Source organism: Corapipo altera, unplaced genomic scaffold (genome assembly GCF_003945725.1).
Source record: "Corapipo altera isolate COAL_440 unplaced genomic scaffold, ASM394572v1 57, whole genome shotgun sequence".
Taxonomy (NCBI): domain Eukaryota; kingdom Metazoa; phylum Chordata; class Aves; order Passeriformes; family Pipridae; genus Corapipo; species Corapipo altera.
The window spans coordinates 5,106,786-5,125,863 of NW_020884905.1; the positions used below are offsets into that span (position 1 = coordinate 5,106,786).

General features: G+C 39.4%; 1 long non-coding RNA gene across 3 annotated transcripts in view; it reads left to right on the forward strand.

The window, feature by feature from the left end:
* The window catches only part of LOC113950987, a 230,061-nt gene that overhangs the window by 210,504 nt on the left and 479 nt on the right, over positions 1–19,078 (forward strand). The window contains exons 5-7 of one of the 3 annotated variants that reach the window (XR_003528962.1): positions 13,290–13,863; positions 14,546–14,690; positions 16,497–16,869. This is a non-coding gene — a long non-coding RNA (uncharacterized LOC113950987). Of the gene's footprint in view, positions 1–13,289; positions 14,699–16,496; positions 16,870–19,078 lie in introns of all 3 variants that reach the window. The other 2 variants (XR_003528961.1, XR_003528960.1) reach the window with 2 other exon arrangements.

Genomic DNA, 19,078 nt, shown 5'->3' on the forward strand with positions numbered 1-19,078 from the left:
CAGTGACTGCATCTGCATCATCTAAGATGTATTCTTCACACTTCTGACTTTCATAGGTGTTCCAGAGTTTTCCCACTGAGGATGTTATTGATGTCCCTGATTAGGCAACAGGTATCTGGGGACTGAGTGTCTATATAGGAATATGTCAACCAAGAGGCAACAAATGGAAGCAGAGGAAAAAAAATCCTTTCATCTTCAAAGGCCATGTTATATGTGCAGATATGGGTCCCAATAAAACCATTAAGGTCCTTTCTTGAGATGTGTAATGGGACTTCAGGGCATTCAACATCCAGCAAAACAAGGTCTTTGGTTCATCCTAGAGAAAGTGCAGAAAAATAACTGTAACATTACATATACCCCAGCTGTTCTTTGCACTTAGCCATACTGCCCTTTCCCCTCGAGTGTGAGTCTGTTGTCATTTCTTTTTAACCAGAGGTTTCTGTGTAAACCTCAGGGTCTGCATATTTATATACTCTTTCCTTAAAACACTGAAAAAGGCTCTGATGTGCAGATAACAAAGCTTGCAGTTCTTCAGGGCTGTTGTTTATACTAAATGCATTTATCTGTTAAGTACTAAGATGGTCACTGCACAGTTCGTAATTCCAAGACACAGACCATGAGGGCCCCGCAGCATTCCCCTTAAAATCTAATCAGAAAGCCATGAGATCTTGGCTGTTCATGCTACAGATCTGGGTAACTGCTTCATGAATGGCACTACAGTCACCAAAAATCCACAGTAATGATTTGAGAACACATTACTTCTCTTCCTGGACAGCCTAACCTGAACACCAACACTATCAGGATTTTTTCAAAGTATCTGTTTCCCCTTTTTAATACTCCTAGTTCCTGCATAAAACCCTGGCATGCTCTTTGCATCAGCTGGCTGCCTCTTGTGCTCCTCTGGGGGTGTCTTGATGTTTTGTTTTTTTTTTTATTTCCACATGTGAGGGAAGGATTTAATAAATTGCAGAATCATAAATTTCATTAAGGGAGAAGGAGGAAGAATAGTAACTTCTTTCTGCTACATGGAGTCTGTGTAATTTACATAAATACTGCCTGTCTCCTTAGCAGATAGCGTAATTAAGAAGTGACCAGCATAGCTCTTGTTTGGTCATGCTCCTTGTTGTTAAACTTCATTTAATATAGCCTTACTTGCCAAAAAGTTTCTGACTCTCCGAGTCCCGTTTTTATTGGACACAAAAGGGAGCATTACCAAGAGTTGCAGTGCTCTGCCGAAAGAGCTGCTTTGACCAAATCAGAGAATATGTCCCTGATTCACTTTTCTTGAAGAAAGCCAGGCATCAACGTACTCAGGCCAGCATGAATTTGGCAGCTCATGCAAAGTATGGAGAACACATGTAATTTGTCCTTTTTAATTTATTTTTCTCTGCCCTGCAACAGAGTAAGCAGCCTCATCCTGTATTAGTCAAAAGCTTCTGAGAAGGCTCCCTCTGTGCTTCCAGAGTAGTCCCATAGTGGCAGTGTATCACAGTGGAAATAAAAAGACAAGAGACATATGCAAATGATGAAGTCTGCTTCTGGAAGGGATGAACTCGATTCCCTTATCCACACAACATGACCAAGGGCAATCCTGTGGTGGCTGGTGGATACATGTATCTGTATCCAATTTATGGCTTCTAGCTGGGCTGGTGGAGAGGCTGCATTGCAGAATCGGCAGGGACATGTCCCATGCCAGCTAGATGAGGGACAGTGATACAGTATTAACCTTCATGGTCATCTAGTCCAATGGGCTGAGGAAATTAATTCTACTTCTTCATTTGGGGGAAGTGGGGAGAAAATGGGCAATGGAAATTTCTGCTAGATCTAAGGAAGGCTTTAAAAGGGGCAATAAAGACTCAAGCTTTTGAAAGAATCGGCAGCTTTGGACACGAGAGCAGATCAGGACAGAATGCTTTATAGCAGAAGGGTTCCACTTAATGGTGGGACTAAGGCCAAAGGAAGCTGGTGTGATGGGAGGCAGGATCAACAATTAAGAGGAGAGATCTGAATTGCTGGCAAAAAGGATGGACATCTTAGAGAAACCTGATGTTACCTAAAACATCAAATGTTGCTGTGAATTTGGAAAATGAGTGTAGAATTTATTGTATTTGCATTGACCTGTGTGTCTCTGTGCTATCTAAGTGTAATTTTGGGGAGAGGGGTGGGGCTGAGTGCAGCCAAGCTGCATACTGTCATATTGCAGAAGAGATAACAGGCAAAGATCCTCCACCCAATAAATATGCCAGAAGGGCCTGGAGCAGAAACTCTGCTCCTGCCTACCTATATTTAATAGAAACTTAAAATGTCACTTGATTTACTGTGACCTCCTTTTGGGGTTTGCATTTCAAGCAATACAGTCCAGCTGGAGAAGAGAGTAAAAAGAAAAATCAGAAGTCTGAAAAAAAATGATTTCTGAGGAAAGATTGAATGATCTGGGATTGTCTAACCTAAACAACAGTCTTAAAGAAGATAATGTGGCTTTTCAAGTGCATGAGAAACACTGCTCCGAAGAAAAGGAGAATAATCTTTTAATATGTTCCTGAGGAAAGTAAGTACCAATATGCTAAAATTATGGTAAGAAATACATGAGATAATTCTTACCATTGTTATGTCCTTAGGGATCTGGTGGTATATTGCAGTAGATCAGGAAGTCATAGGGTCTTTGTCACTGGACATCTTTATGAATAGGCTAGACAATATCTGAAGGTAGTGACAAAGACGTACTAGGACCTTGTGCACCTGGACAGCACAGACTGGTCAACTGAAACCCAGTTAGCACCTAGTGAGAAGCAAATGGATTTGGGTCACTTTTACAGCTGGGACTTCAGGATGAGGTAGGAGGCAGTAAATCCCTTGTGCATTTTGACGATGGGAATCTCTCTCAACTTTGAAAGCAGATTTTTGTCAACTCAAAACACTTTTCCCTTGCCAAACCCATACACTACCTTCATCTTATCTAGAAAAAGCCTTAGCCAACTGGCTTTCATCCATGTCTTATCTCTGCCAGACACAAGGAAGCTGTAACATATGGCTTCAATGAAAAGGAGACGTAGAGCTTGGTGTCATCAGGATATTGATGACATTGTAGCCTAAGCCACTTCACAATATCCTCTAGTGATTTCATATGGGTTTTGAATAAGAAAGGTAACAGCAGTGAACCCTTTGGTACTTTAAGCTGTGAGTTCTGGGAGAGAAGAAACATTTATCCATGCTTCTGGGATCTTCTTGACAGAAATTGTCAGAACACTTCAAAGTCTTTCTTCTCTCCTGCCAGCCATTTTGCCACAGCAGCAATGTGAAACAGCAACAGGAAGCAGACATCATGTCTGGACTGTGGTCTGACTCAGATGCAGTGGCAAAGCACAGGAAGAATTAACAATATTAAATTAAAATAATGTATTACACTATGTATGTGTATGTATGTGGGTCTGTGTGAAGTCATGTAACTATACCATGACAGAAATTTCCCACTTTTCCTGTAAAATTGCTAATGTCACCAGTCAGAACCTATAATCTGACTATTAACTGGAAGAATAAATTTATATTTTGTGTAGGAATTTTAGTCCCGAGTGAGAACGTTCAGCACAGCCAATCATCCACAGAGGTCTCTCAATGAGACCTGCCCTAATAGATCACGGGGATGAACAGGTAGTCACTTAGCTGTTTTCATCAACCAGTAAAAATAACAGGTGAAGTGATGTGACCCTTGTGTGAAAAAGGGGAGGTAGAACCCTCTGATAAAGTGGCTGAATGGGGGAAGAAGATATAAAACCTCACTTCACTATTAGCAATTACTCTGTAGGCAGATGTGTCTTTCCCCCCAGGCTTGTGTCCATCTGGAGTTCCAACCTGCACTGTGCCAAACAAGATTTAGCTTAAATGCCCCGCCATTTTGTTTGGAGTGTATCCTTGTTATACCAGATTTGCTAATAGCAATTTATGTGGTATCCAGACTTGAAAGGTCTTTGATTCTGATTTAAAAAACATATTACTGTATTGTTCATGTGTCACATTTTCTCTTTTCTGTCATCAGTGATGACAAAACTGCACCAAAATGACTATATATGCCTGTCACATGACTCAGCTGTAATAATAGAAATAAAATAAATACTCCAGGATCTGGTTAGCTCATCTTCCTCAGCCATTTCAACATAACCACAGGGAGGGTGTCCTGGAGGCCCTAGGTGCACCACTGGAAGACTTTTCAAAATAAAGCCTTATTAGTAAGGCCATCTGATCTTTCTCCCTTCCCTGCTGTGATATTTGGTGGACAAGACATAAACCATTCCAGTGAAATATTCAGGTCTGAAAAAAGGTGCATTTTGCACCAAATGCATAGGGACCGATAGGTGCCTAAGCACAGGAGGAGATGGGTGAGTGAGGTGTTGAAGCTGGCCCACCACTACCATCGCACCAACATTACAGAGAGAAAGGGGGTTCTAAATACAAGAATTGATGTAGAGTAGATGTGAAGCAAACAAGTGAAATCAATCTCGTTTTCTCATAACAGATGCCAACTAAGCTGGAATGATGCTGTGCAGTAGATTGCAATGAAAACATACAGCTTGTGATAAGCTGACAGGATCTGGACTGAGCATAAATAGTTCAGAAACGTCAGTGAGTAAAGGCAAAGTTTTTGCTTTTGTGTTTTAAAAAAACATTTTGCTATGCTTTGCTTTTCAGCGTATAACACATTGTGTTAATTCCAGCAACTGTATTTATAACACCTTACACTTCCCATGTGTCAATTTTTTGTCCTTATATATGCATGTTCTCATTTTTTTTTTTGAGCTATGGACCTGTTATAATTATCATTAGAACTTTGTGACTGAGGAGATTAGACCCTCTCAGCATGACTAACTGTTTTCTCAAGACGTCCTGGCTGCAGTGGTGTGACTGTGCTGACATTTGCACAGACAGGCAGATGGTGCCTGGGACATATCTGGTTGCAATGCAGACCTGAAGATCCTCACTGAGGAAGCTGAGCCACTGTGTTTTGGCCTGATTTATAAGAAAACTGCTTCTCAGCAAATGTAGCCTGTGTAATCCTTTCTGCTAGATGTAATGGAAAAAATGGTGAGCCATAGCAAAATAAGCCCACAGCTAAAACATATGTTTTGGCCAAAGGTCAGAATGATTTATATCAGATATCTGTGTGTGTTTGTTCCATACCAACTAAAACCATTTAAACTCCTTGAGTAATACTGAAGAGGGCAAACATCCAGAAGTCTGATTGACTATGGGAGGTTATAAGATATACCACAGTTGATAAACTGTGCTTGAAAACCATGCAGAATGAGAACAAAAGCTGAAATGGTGTAACTGGGAAATGGTCTTCTAGAGATGGAATCTGAATTTTGATTTCTCATTATGTGGAATAGTTCCCTCACTCTCAAGAGAAAGATTTTGCATTGAGAAAGCCAGTGGATGTTGTTGGGTTTGCTGACAAACACAATTCTTCAGATAGAAGGAGAGGGAGAGTAAGCATGGCATGCTTTGGAGTACTCAGGACTACAGACTGATTCAGTGAAATCCAGTTGTTTCCTAATTCCAATTCTGAGAATGAATCACATAATTTTCTACAGATAATTGGCTGATGTCCACTAACTGCTGCGAAGAACTTTCTGTCCTACTTTGTGATTGACAGCTAAGTAATTTGAATGGTTTTGAGTTGGGGGAGTTGTCATGGTCTGGCTGCTGCATCTGGGTGCCAGGAGTCTTGCCATACTCTTTGCTACTGACATTCTGCTATGGACTTTTGTGTTTAACTTCCATTATTTCACTTGAACCCATTTGGGAAAAAATCATCCTTGTAACACCATTTTAGAAGTGGCTTTTCAGGGATACAGCTAATGCAGTAAAAGGCTACCACAGAAGTCCTCTGATAAGCCATACAGACTAGAAAATTGCTGATTTAGGATATAAGTGGTTAAGATGGCAAATTTTATGTGTTTGAAACTGGTTTATGCCTATGCCACTTGTTTGTTTTTTGGGGTTTTTTTGGTTTGGTTTGGCTTGTTGTTGGTTTGGGTTTTTTTATAGTCCAGAGCATTACAGAAGCCTAAATATGATTCTCTGTTTTAAGCACCCAAACCATAATAGGTTTTTACATTTTTGCTCTGCTCTGCACTCAGGTAGTCCTGGAAGAGCTCCATGGACTTCAAGTGTCAAGGCAATACTGCAGTTACACAGAAATAGAATTCCTTTACTTTAGCAACAAGATTAGGTAAGGTAGCAAAACCAATGGTCCAAGGCCAGCTGTGGCATAAACAGCCCTGATTTTACTTCCTCAGCCAAAATCTTAAATGGTGCCAGTGAACCTGCTGTGTTCTAACAAATCCTTGTTTTATCTCCTTTGTGTCAATAGCTTAGACAAAAGGATTGGAGAGGCAGCAATAAAAAGAACTAAATATCTTATAAAATATATAGAAATATATATATGTATAAATATCTTATATGTGGCACAACTATTTTACTTTGTCTTTCCTTGCTAATTGCTTTTTCTGCTTCATGCCCATTTCTGCACTACTGATGTTGGAGCTGAACATGGACAAAGACTGACTATATTTACATCAAGATCCATATATAAAAGGGCATTTGAATCAATCACCACTTTGCCTATGGATTTCAGAACTTTGGTTCTCCAGCTAGGGCAGATGTGAACTTCTTCAAAGCATAAAGGTAGCTGAAGCAGGTGGATTCAATGAGTTGGGTGTAGCAGCTGGGAGCAGAGCACTGAGATAAATAGGCATGTGCTTATTCTTGTGATCAGGCCAGAAAAGCTCTTTCAGTGTTGTCCTGTAGAGACATACCTTGTAATCAAGGAATGAATGTCTAAGGCTTTAAACACTCCCTTCTGTAATGAAGGATCTAACAGGTGGCATTGCTGTGCCTGCAACCAGGCTTTCTTGTTCTGTGACTTTCTGAGATCAGCAAGTATCTGTACGATGCCTGAGGAGCAAATTCTCAGCTGTTGCAGGTTGGTGTTGTTCAGGACTGTGGAGCAGTCTCAGGTCATTCCCATTCTGGAGGCAATGTCTAGGAACTGCCCTGAGCCTCACATTGTCACGTATCACTGCACTGGTGTGTGCCAAGAGGTAAAGCAACACAGAGGGCATCTGGAAAGAGGGGAGAAACTCAGTTTGGCAGATGCTGGAGCACAGCAGTTTATTTTGGATGCATTTGTTTGCTAAATAACCATGCTTTAACTGCAGTGGAGTAGCTTCAGCTTCAGTAATATTTTGTTATTATTGTTAAAGACCAAAGTAGACAGCAGTCATAGGAGCATGGTGGTGTTCACTGTTCATTAATCATTGAACACTGTGTGATTTTAGAAGGGCCGATTTTGCAGTTTTTCCTAACTTTTCCTAATTCTTGTAGTTCTCAAACACACCTGTTTTAATTGCCAAGAAGTTAAACTGCAGAAAGGTCATATTATCTGTTTTGTGCATAGTCTGTCTCTTTGATTAGTGTGTAATCAAAGAAAATATAATTACAGTTCTGCAAATTTGAGGCTGAATCCTGCAGTCTAGTCTGTTCATCCATTGCCCACATAAATGGGTGAGTCCTTGGATTTTACTTGGTTAACTAGTGCCATCCTGTATTATTAGAGAGGAAATCTATGCTAAGATTTAGAGCAGCTGGTTTATTAAATCAAGCGGACCAACTGTAACCTTGGTATCAGGCAGGAATGATTCTTCTGAAATGACTGGAGCTGTACTGGTCTTACATTTTAGGACTGAGATCAGAACCAGTCCAATCTGCTGGGAAATAAAGCAGGTCTGCTGGTAATGAGGAATCACTTACCCAAATCTTAAATCTCTCTATGTCCAAGCTGAATTTGTACACTATAAATGTGTTACATGGACTCCACGGGGTGCTCTTCTAAATAAGTTCCACAATGTTTACTAATAAACTTCCTTTTTCTTCTTCATGCAGCTTGTCCTCTAAGGCTGATAGATGTTTCTCCACTAGCATTTTGATCCAATCCTATTAAAACCATTTTAGGTTCTAGGAAGACTTTTGATCTTTTTTGTCTTCCAAAATTATTATAAATATTCACAAATTCAGGGTCATGCTGTCTGTAACCACATGCCTTTAAATCCAAATATTTGAGGTGGGATTTATGGGAGGGAGGGGTTAAGTTTACAGCAGGGTTTCCCAAAATGGGGTATGAAGGTGCTAGGAGGGAGAGGTAAAAAAGCAAATGATTAATTCTGCTTCCAACATGAGTACAATTTTGTATGCTGGAGGGGAGAGGATGAATACAAGAGTTCACCGGGGAGAGAGGCACAGGGCAGAGTCATTTGCAAAGTGCTGGTTTACAGAACTTTAAAAGGTAAATGCACTTATTTGTAGGCTGTAGATTAGGGTGTATTGTTTGGCACGAGCTAGCTCCTGGCTATCCCTGACTTCGCTATGTTTACAGCATTCTCCTTAAAGCTATCAGTTGAGTGAGGAGAGGCAGGGGAATGAAGACATCTCCATTCTGGTGCTACCTTAGAAATCTCTCTGCCCTATGTGAAAATGCTGTGCACTTCTTGCTTACCATATGACTTAAGTTAATATAAGGCACTCAGCGTTCTGATGTTAAATACCAAGGGAGCAATACCTGAAAGCTTTAAGACTGAAGCATCAGAATACACAATTTCCTATTTACTATAGATGGTATGTTTAGTAACTAATCATCCAACCTAATAATCTAAAATAGTATTTGACAAAAAGGTCAAGTGTTTAATATTAGGGCTAGGAGAGTCATAAAAATCTATAAGGGGAATGCTCTGTGGAACAGCCAGGCAGCTGCAGCTCCCGGCTCTGTCATTGTATCTCTCAGTTCCTCCTTTCATTCTATAAAAATGTCACAGTCTCTTAAGCTCAAACGATTCCATACGTTTCCTGCTTCTGGAGGATGTAACCCTACAGAAAGCTCAGTTCCCAGTTGCCAGACCAAACAACTCTGACACTGGAAGTTTCCTCTCTTTAAGTCATTTAGAGCTTTTCAAAAAGTGTCATGGTTTATGGAGTAAACAAAAGTTCTCTGGATGTTGTGGAAGACTCTGTATTTTATGGAAACCTCATTAAAATGCAAAAGAAGAGATTTTTTAAGTTAAATAATTGCTTTATAAAACTTAGCAGACTTTATGTTCCAGGTTTGTTAGCCAAATGGACCTCAGCCAGAGGGGTGAGAGGGAGTGAACCAAACTGAGAGCTCGTGTAAATGGGCCCAACTTTCACATTCTTTTTGAATTTGACTAACATGTGCAGGGGCTAGAAGTAGCCACTGTGTGCTGCTGGTCTATAGAGCAACCTGGGCAGCTTCAGACATGTTTCAGAACCTCTGTAAAACATAAAAACAAAACACAGAAACAGCAACTGAGACTAAATGCTGTACTCAGATCCAGACTGCAGGACCCACATATCTGACTTTATTGTTAATACTGTCCTCCCTTAGCTCCTGTCTCTCCGATAGTTTTCCCACACTCTGTACTTCGTGACTTCCTTCATGAATGTTGGAAGTTTATTTTTTTTTATCATCTTCTTATTTGCCTGCAGGGACCTCAGTTATTTTGCTTCTGCCCGTGGGATCCCACTTCAGTTGTAACTGTTTGAATTAACATGTCTCTTTGCTGCATCTTCTGGCTGAGGAAACTGCAAGAAGTGCTCTCATGGCCAGTGGAACAAAACAGTGATCCACTCTGTAACTCAGTTCTGTGGCATTTTTTGTAAACTCACATGCTTTAATAGCAGGGTGTTGTTTTTTTGGGGTTTTTTTTTGTTTGGATCAGGAACTGTATGCTACAGGAGGGGGGCGTTGTAAGAAAAAAAATGGGACACACCTTTTAATTCTCATGAAAGCATTATCATGGGAAGCCTTCTTACAACAACAGAGTGAGAACAAGTTAAATATTTAGTTTCAAAGGGATTATCCCTACCCAGCAGGGAACAGCTGGCATAAAGCGTTGATCCACCTCTCATTGCAAACAAGAGCCAAACTCCTGTTGATTTCATTGGTACATAATCAAGCTCTTAATGAGTCCATGGACAGCTTTGCACAACTTCTGTCCTTGTCTGCTTCCCTTACATATAGGCCTGATCCCCTCTGGTCCTGGAGAACCCAAGTGTAGCTGTAGTGAAACTGAAAGCATTTTAAGATGTAAATGAGTATAACAGTGTAACAGCTTTTTCCAAACACGTTCAGTTGGGAGTACATCTCAAGCGGCCCTGCTAACAGCAGTCTGGCCCATCTGCCTGGATAGCCAAATTTCAAGCAGCAAGACATAGCCAGGATCTTACCTCACTAAAATGAGCCAGCCCCCTTTTTTTTTTTCTAGGTTAATAAGGTTCCTCTCTAGGTTGTGTTTTATTCCTGTGTTCAGCCACTTGAAAAGGAGCGTTTCAAGTTTTGTGTACAGTTATATTGCAGTATATTTAGTAAAAGAGCACCAGTTACTGAGATGTGTTGAAAGACATGACTCCCAGATCTAACAGCAGCCACAGACTTCTTATTGCCTTTCCAGAGCATTGACATCAAGGCATAGATGTATGTAGAACTGTTTAGAGAACCTACATTAATTACAAAAAGAACTAGACATTTTTTAGGATCCTAATCTCTGACATTGATAGGCTTCCTGTCACCCACATCCAGTCCTTTCATGGTTATATTGTTTGAATTTGTTTCTGCTAAGTGGCAGAGCAGTCTGAAACTATTAGTGCCGAGGAACTGAAAAAAAAAAATAGTAAGTGATTGGGTTATTAAGAGCCTTATTGTATGTGACAGTGAAAAAACTGGACTTGTACTGTCATATGTCATCTAAAAGTTAGTACTATGAACAAGATGTTTTCATATCCTTTCTAATACTTTGAGATAGATCAAAATTTATCAGAGCTATCTTCATTTTACTTAGTTAATAATGAATGATCAGTGAAACATTTTGAAATAGAAAAAGCTAGATGATTCATATAACCTTTGCTGTGAAAGGTTTTCAAAGTTTAAAACATACAGAGAGAACTAAAAGTAGCTGTATCTTTTGTATGATATGTAAAAACAAAAAAATTATGTAAGAGAACTAAGAAGTTTTAATTGAATAACAGTTTGTGAGATCGTCGTACAGATTTGAATTTTGATCATCAGATTGAGTTTCATTGTTCAACATTTGCATGACTTCTCAAACAATGAGACTGTCTTTGTGCACCTTTCTTTGACTTCATGACCATCATGACTTTCAGGGATGAAAGTCATCCTTTGATGATAGTGGTGTGACTGTGTAAGTGTTGTACAAACCACAGTTTTTAACTGCTGGGGAAGGTGCTGTGTAAAAAGCTGTATTTCTTCTTCTTCTTTATTAAAACTGGTAGAAGATCCAAGATGTGAAAAAGAGTCCTAAGTCTTGCTCAACTGTTTATGGATAACAAGGTATCCAGAAACTTTACCATAGCATTCCTGTTATGCACACACCTCTGATAAGTCTGCACTGAGAATAAAGGGCAAAATTCTCTACTGGAATAAAAATCCCAATTTCTTTGATGTCTGTTGAGCTTACACTACCTGTTGTAGCAGAGACTTTGGTTACTAGTATAGAGTTCACGTATAGAGATATGTCTTCACCCTTCCAAATTGTACAGTCAATGTTTGGAGACTTCTTTTATCTTTGCGCCAGTGCACAGAAAGAAGTAGAATATGAAGTATGCATGATTTCATCATAAAGCTTCAATTTTTGGAGCCTGTGTGTGGGGAGTTAAGTGTCCCATTCAGGTAGTTTGTAATAATAATTGTCATTCCTATGGCATTGTTTTCACAAGTGTGTAAGGATGCCGTCTCTGAAAGACTGGACATGCTGGACCACTGTTCTGGACCAGTATTGTAGTCCCTGTGCTTTTGTATTGTTAAAGCCACTTCTTTTGAATTTTATAGCTTAAACATTTGAGATATTCAAGGTTATAGTAATCATGAGGAGAAAGAGTTGTGAGAGTCACAAACTGCTTTTATGTAACTATATGTTTACAATAAAAAGGACACAGGACAAGTCAAACAGCTGTAAAGATAATTTTATTCAATTGCCTGTGAGACATTTCAGCCCTTGGCCTCTTTTAGGGATGCACTGTCTGCATGCCATGCCACCTCTCCATTTCTACAGTGCTTCTGTGGCTTTTCTTCCTACCCAGTCTGATGGTCTCTCAGTGCAATATTCAGGAGATATGCTTCTCTCACATTTCATGTTTCTGATCAGAGTGTCTTTACCTTTACTCTGTGCAATGACACGTGCCTGCACTTTGCTTTGAAGACTGAGTATCCTCACCAAGGAGTTGAGTTGCTCCTTCCCAGCTAGCTCAACTGAAGGGCAGTGACTACAACCACCAGCTCTGACAGCATTTCACCCATACAGTTCTATGTCTGGTTTATATCAAAATTATTCCCATAACTCCCTGCCATCATAAAAAAGCAAGGCTGAAAAGAAGAAGAATAAACATAGAGTGGTTTAGAATTGTATACTAGGAATAATTAAGTTTTTAGTAAGAGGCTTCTGTCATTTCTCTATTTTCACTCACTGTGAGGAGGACAGCATGTTCTCATCTCTGTGGAGGCACATAAATTATTTGATTAAAGTGCATGTTGCAGTGCTGAATCTGGGCATTTGGAACTTCTTTGCTGCTTTCTCAAGGTATTTGTATGATAGATGAGGGGAAAAAAAAAGTCCTGTACTTAGTTCATCTTGTTATGTTGTAGATATATTTTCCACACATTTGCAAATAGAGTAAAGAACAAGAGTTCTTCAGCTATTTAAAGCCTTTGAAAGAAGAAAGGCAGTTTAGATTACCAGCAGCCTACAATGTGCATGGCACAAAAATGTCAGTTTTAATGGCAAAGTTCAGGATAAAACTGTGTCAGCTAATTTAATCATTTACCATGAAATACCAGTTATCTTAATCTTACATGCAGTCCTTAAGCCTGCTGCATATTTTTGTGTAATTGAATCCTGACCCTAGAAGGGAGGAAGCAGGGAATTTGCTTTTTAGTGAATAGTTAGGCTCTAAATGTTCCTGTTTATAAATTGTATTTGCAACATTGTCATATATTTTAATAGTGAGCATCTAATATTTCTGATGAGTCTATTTTTTCTCTGTTTCATATTTGTTTTCCATGCTACAAAATCATATTAGTGTTCAATTTCTATGAAACTTAGCTGAGTTCTCTGGAAAAAGTGCAAATATTGTTCCCAGAACTTAAGGCAAATAAATTAGTATCTAACCCAGATGACACATTTTATTCATGTGGTTTGCTTTCCATCTAGATACCTGATGTATTACTTCATCAGCAAATTCAACAAGGCCAAGATGTCTTCATTTTCCTTCAGAGCAAGAGCTGTAAGAGCAGTGTGAGGGAAGCATTGGTCTTCTGTGGCCAGCCGGCGAGAACCCATCAACAGCTGTGATGAGCAGACCAGACATGGGGAACAGGAGGCAGCTGAAGCCAAAGAGGACCCACGCCTGGAGCTGTGTCTGTGTGATTGGAGCAGAGAGAGGCCAGGACCCAAGGAAATCCCAGCAGCAAGGGAAAAAAACAGATTGACTCTCAGTGACTCATTTAGCTCCTGGATTGGACAGATCTCTCCCCTGCTGGCAATTTGGCTGAGCATCAATGGACAGATACCAGGATGAATAGCTTAAAATAATTAGGGGTTGGGAATTTGCAAAACTGCTAGCCATCCAATTCTTTACTGTGCAATGCAAGGCACAAAAAAGAAATTACATTTAGGTTATTAAATATTAAGTCAGTGGATTTACCTCCATTTGGTGCAGAACAGGAAACTGGCTAAAATTCAACATTTATATCATTGTGTTGATGGTCTGTTTATCACTGAGCAAGTAAGTGCCTTTTGGCAGGTCAAGCTCTTTGACACATGGGGCAAATGTGTGCTTAATTTCTCTCAAACAGAAGAATTAATATAATAATAATTAACACAGATGAGAACAGAATTAAAATCAAGTACAGTCAGGAGTTCAGTTTAATGCCAGGTGTCTCACATTTTAGATGCTCTGGGGCTAGATTTTTTCCTGTTGAAGGTAGTGAGGATTTTGCCATTGGCACTTAGGGGAGCTAAAGTGGGCCTTGGATGCAGAGAAACAGGATTGCCTGTACTTTCTTTTTAATGCACAAACCCAGAAGCAACAGGCTCATTTAGTATCAGTAAAGGTCAGTTAAAATTATAGAGACATCCTTTGGAGCAAATCCTCTGCCTTGTATTTGCATATTTATGAATTAGAGATTACGACAGGCTATTTCATTTATTAGAGCAACACTGCTATAGTTAATAGTCTGTCAGTATTTTCATTATAAACCCCATTTTTCAGTGTTTTAATTTCTCAGCCATTTAAAATCACATCAGGAAACAAGTTGGTCTTATGTTGCTGGCCAGGTGAAATTTTTTTGTTGTGGCTTATTTTCCACAATGAATACGGTTCATCATATATGCAGATGAGTCACAGCATTTCTGTTGGAGGAAAATAACAAAGTGTGTAAATTCATTCTGGCTTTGTTTTTCTTTAGGAAAGAAGGGAAAAGAAGGATTTGACCAATCATGTCCACTGGGGCTTCATGTTCGAAGAACAGTTTTTTAAGCAACTACTCTCAGAGCAAACACTGGTTCACAATGTGAAATCAGGTTGCTGTTTGCTCGCCACTGGTGACCAAGGTAAATAAGTGAGGATGGTTCCCCTGTCCCTCAGAAATTTCTTGCCTGCCAGAGTCATAGGTGAAGCACACTAGGCAAGAAAGCAGCCAACATAAAAGAAGAGCCTTTAGACGTAACAGGAGCCCAAGTTACAAATTTAAAAAGCTGGCCTCTTTTTAAGTGTCTTCCAGATGCGGAGAAGTGCAGTACTGTACTGACTTTATTGCTGATATTTTGGATAGAGAAAAGGGGTTGCTGAGGCTTTGAGGGCAGTTGTGAAGCCACCTTGCACTACGTCCATGAACTGAGCAGTATTGTTTATTTCAGCAGTCTCACATCATGCTCCTTCCAAACAGCCCCACTTTGCTTTCATATACATGTTAGTTCACTACAAATAACTGCCTGGCAAGGGCAAATGTTTAGACTAAAATGACAATTTTAACTTTACCAGGGCAGCAAAAAGTTACTCTTCAGATTAACTGAAAGAAGCTGGTCTTGCACTACAACCTCTTGCCCTTTGAAAAGTGAAACAGTCCAAATACAAACTCCTGGTGAGAAGTTTGTTTTCAATGTCTTGAAAAATCATTTGCTGCCACAGTAACTGGAAAGTTAAAAATCAAATTCATGAAAAGAAAAAAAATTAGCTATTGCAAAAGGTTTGTTGCTCTTTACTGTTGCCTCACAAACACATAGTTGGAGGTGGGAACACAGTCCATATTTTCCATCTTTTCTATCATAAAGATCTTTGTCCACAACTGAGGACTCCAGATGAACTATCAGTGGCAGGCCAGAAATACTACTGAAACATCATATACTATCCACTTGGTGCATAGCAGCTAATAAAACTACGCCCTAGACAAGACCCAGGGCTCAGCTGCTGTGCCACCTTCTCTGAATTTTCACTGAATTAAGAATACAGCAAATTTAGAAGTTACATTACACACATTTTTTTTAAGTACATGTGAGACAAGGTTGCATAGACAAAAGTCTATGATCTTAAAGCTCCCAAATCCAAGTGGTGAGACAGGCTTTGCATCTGGCCTCTCATCAACATCAGGAGAACCAACAGCCCAGATCAAGACACTCCACTCAAGCTTCTGGAAAATCCGTTCCAAATCCAAGTGGCGAGGGTTACCATTAGTGCTTTCTTAAAACAACAGGGATATTTTTGTAGGTAATTGGTAACTTTAAGTGCATTTTCCAGATTCCTTCCAGAGTTGCCATTGAAAAGAACAATCTTCCTTCCCCAGGCACATCACAGTGCTTTTCCAGCTGCAAATTATCTCTGGTCATGATAACTCAGAAGCAGGCAGACTACAGAAATTCTGTGTTGAATACAAAATTACTTCAACAGTTTTAAAAACAGGTGTAACCCAAAGTAACAGTGGGGAAGGGAGGGTCTGCCAAATGTGTTTAAAATGTCATACATTTTTAAAATTGAGTATGAAGTATTATGTGCTGTCTGCTGGAAGCTCAGTCCAGGCTCAGTAAGCTGTCTGTACAGTATTGTTGGCTACATATATGGTATATTTTGTCTTTAATTTGCAATGACATAAAATCTTGCATAACTGATTGGAGTGCATCTTTGAGTATTAAAAATACTAATTATTATGTAATTAGTCAACAGGATGTGTGTAATTGTGTAATACCAGCATTCCTGGGTGTGGTTAAGTACATAGGTAGAATGCCAACACTCATCTAGATGTAGTGTTATGAAATTACACAACAGCATACACCCTGGGTGGATACTCTAATTATATTTTACATTTAAACAATGGCTACATTAGCAAAATAGAACTTATTATTTTTAAAAATATCTTCCCACAGGCATGGATCATAGTAGAGGATGGTAATAATATTGCACGAATAGACTGTCTTCCATCTCCTCAGGGACACAGGCTTCTTCATAAACATACAGATAGGAGACAGAAACCAGGCATAAAGAGGCCTTCATTTACTCATGGTATGAAACCACCCCAAAATGGACATGTGACAATTGCTGAGTCATGAATTGCACTGGAATAATTGAAGGCAGAAAAAGAACAGGAAGAACTTTTTATTTCATGAAGAATCACATGAGATTAACCAGAAATGTGACTAGAAATGTATTTTTATGACCTGACAGACATCAGGACAACCCATAAAACATGGTGGGAACAGAACCACACAGTGAATCAGATTATTCTTTGAACTTTCCTAGGTAAGATCTAGGTTACAGCCATCAAATGTCTAGTGCATTTTGGTTAATTGTGGTCTCTGTTAAGATACTGCCAATATGGTTCAAAAGTCTTCTGCACTCCCAGCCAGAACTTCCCTGCCTGGTCATCACTCATTCCTCCTGTGGTACATCAGCAGTGACTGACAGGCATGCATTTCACTGGGGCCAGCACTACAGAGATGGTAAGATCTGAAGTGCAAACAGAAAACGTGGATGGTTCTTGTACATGGCTCACCAGTATTTTCTCTCTTTTTATATGGATCAAAAGTGAGAAATCCAGGAGAAGAAGGAAAAGGTAAAAATTTCAACACAAAAAAACCAAACCAAACCAAACCAAAAAAAACCACTCAAAAAACCCTAACCTGTGACTCATCATAAATGTAAAATGTCAGAGCCTAAAGCTGGGGTTTTTTTCATTTGCCTGGATGCAGAAGGGTGAGGTGCCCTCCGAGGATGATTTTATCTTTCACTTTTGAGTCTGAAGATCTTGGATGTGGTTTGGCAAGTTCATAAAAATATTTGTGATAAAGTTGAGCTGCCGTCTGGAAATGTTACATACAGAGATGTCAGAAAGCTTAAGGAGAAAACTGCAGATGCTGGAAGAATCAGCAGGGCACGTGAGTAAGGTTAAAAATTGCAGACAATTAGCTACTAGATGACTCCCACTATATAAATCATCAAAGACTTGACTGCTGCTTCCAGGTTTCTACAACAATATTAGCTCATTGGAACAGCCAAAAAGATGTTAATTTGGCCAAAGTTTTAGAAATGTGCTATTCTTATTTGAATTAACAAATCAACCAACAGTGTCAATGTACACTCTCTTGCCAAGGCTATAAAGCTTCTAGGGAAGATACTATATTTATTGCTTGGGATGAAGGGCCCCATGATATGGAAAATAAGCCTCTTTGGGTTAAATGAAAGCTACATGAGAAAGAAAAGCAACCTGAGCTTCTCATGGAATCTCACGTCTCATTTCAACATTCAATAAAGCACTTTGGATGTCCAATTTAATAGAGAAGCACAATTTTTTTTTTTCCTGTATACCTCCACAGATCAGGTCTAGCTCTGATCTCCTTTAGAGCTTAATCCAAGACCCAAAGTAAAAGAAAAATATTCCAATTGCTTCCAGCAGGCGTCCAGTCAGTCTTGTACCATGGTTTTACTTAAATGTAAATTCAGTGCTGAGTGTCTCCCAAGGAAAAGAGGAGTAAGACATGAGTAAGACAGAAGTCTGTACACTCAGCTTTCCACCCTCCTGCTACTTGCTGCTGCTAGAACCAATCCTTTGGCTTGTCAAAAACTTCTTAATTTGTCTGGCCTTTCTGCAGGGTTGACTGGTATAAAAACTGCTCACCTTGACCTTCTTTATTGCTACATCTAGGCAGCTCACCACAGTTGTACTCTTTTTTACTGCTTGAGATTTACTTGTGTCCCTGGTGTGTTGTGATAAGCCTCCGAATGTCACTGCTGTGAAGGTTTTGTTCTTCTCAAAGACTCTCCTGAGGTTCAGTGAAGACAAGTCGAGTTTGCTTTGGTTGAAAAATAGATTGTATGTGTCACTATTTTAAAGGGAAATATGCAAAGTGTTGGTTGAATTTGACAGGAAATTGGAATGTTTGACTTGTCACAAGGCCAGTTTGTATTATGTGGACTTCTAACATTGCTCGTAGTAGGTGGACCTCACCCCATGGTGAAGGCTGGGTCAAGGCCTAGTTATCATGTGTGCGCAATTTAAACTATCTTCAGAGTTAGTCTGAAGTGGTGCATAAAGCTCACGTAGTAGTATAAAATAAGGAACCTGATCTGGAAAACACTAGAGAGAAATGCTGAAGTTTTGCACATCAAAAAGGCTAATTAGAAGCCCTTTTCTTTTATAACAAATAAGCCAAGCATATTGACATTAATTATATGAAATACACAAAGTTTGGAGCAATCTGCTGAAGATTACAGATGTATACCAAATCCTATGCAAATGAGTATGTGCAACTGTTCTTCAGGTTACACATTTATTTATAAAAATAAGCTGTGTGTTCAGGTTTCTTTTTAATGGGTAGAACATCATAAAAGGTTTGTGTCTTTCTTTTGCTTTTACCCAACATAGTGAGCTAGTTATATCTGTAGTTATATCTGTTCATCACAGCCTAACGTGTTCTAGGAGCTTTGGAGCAAATTATTTCTGTACCTGAGT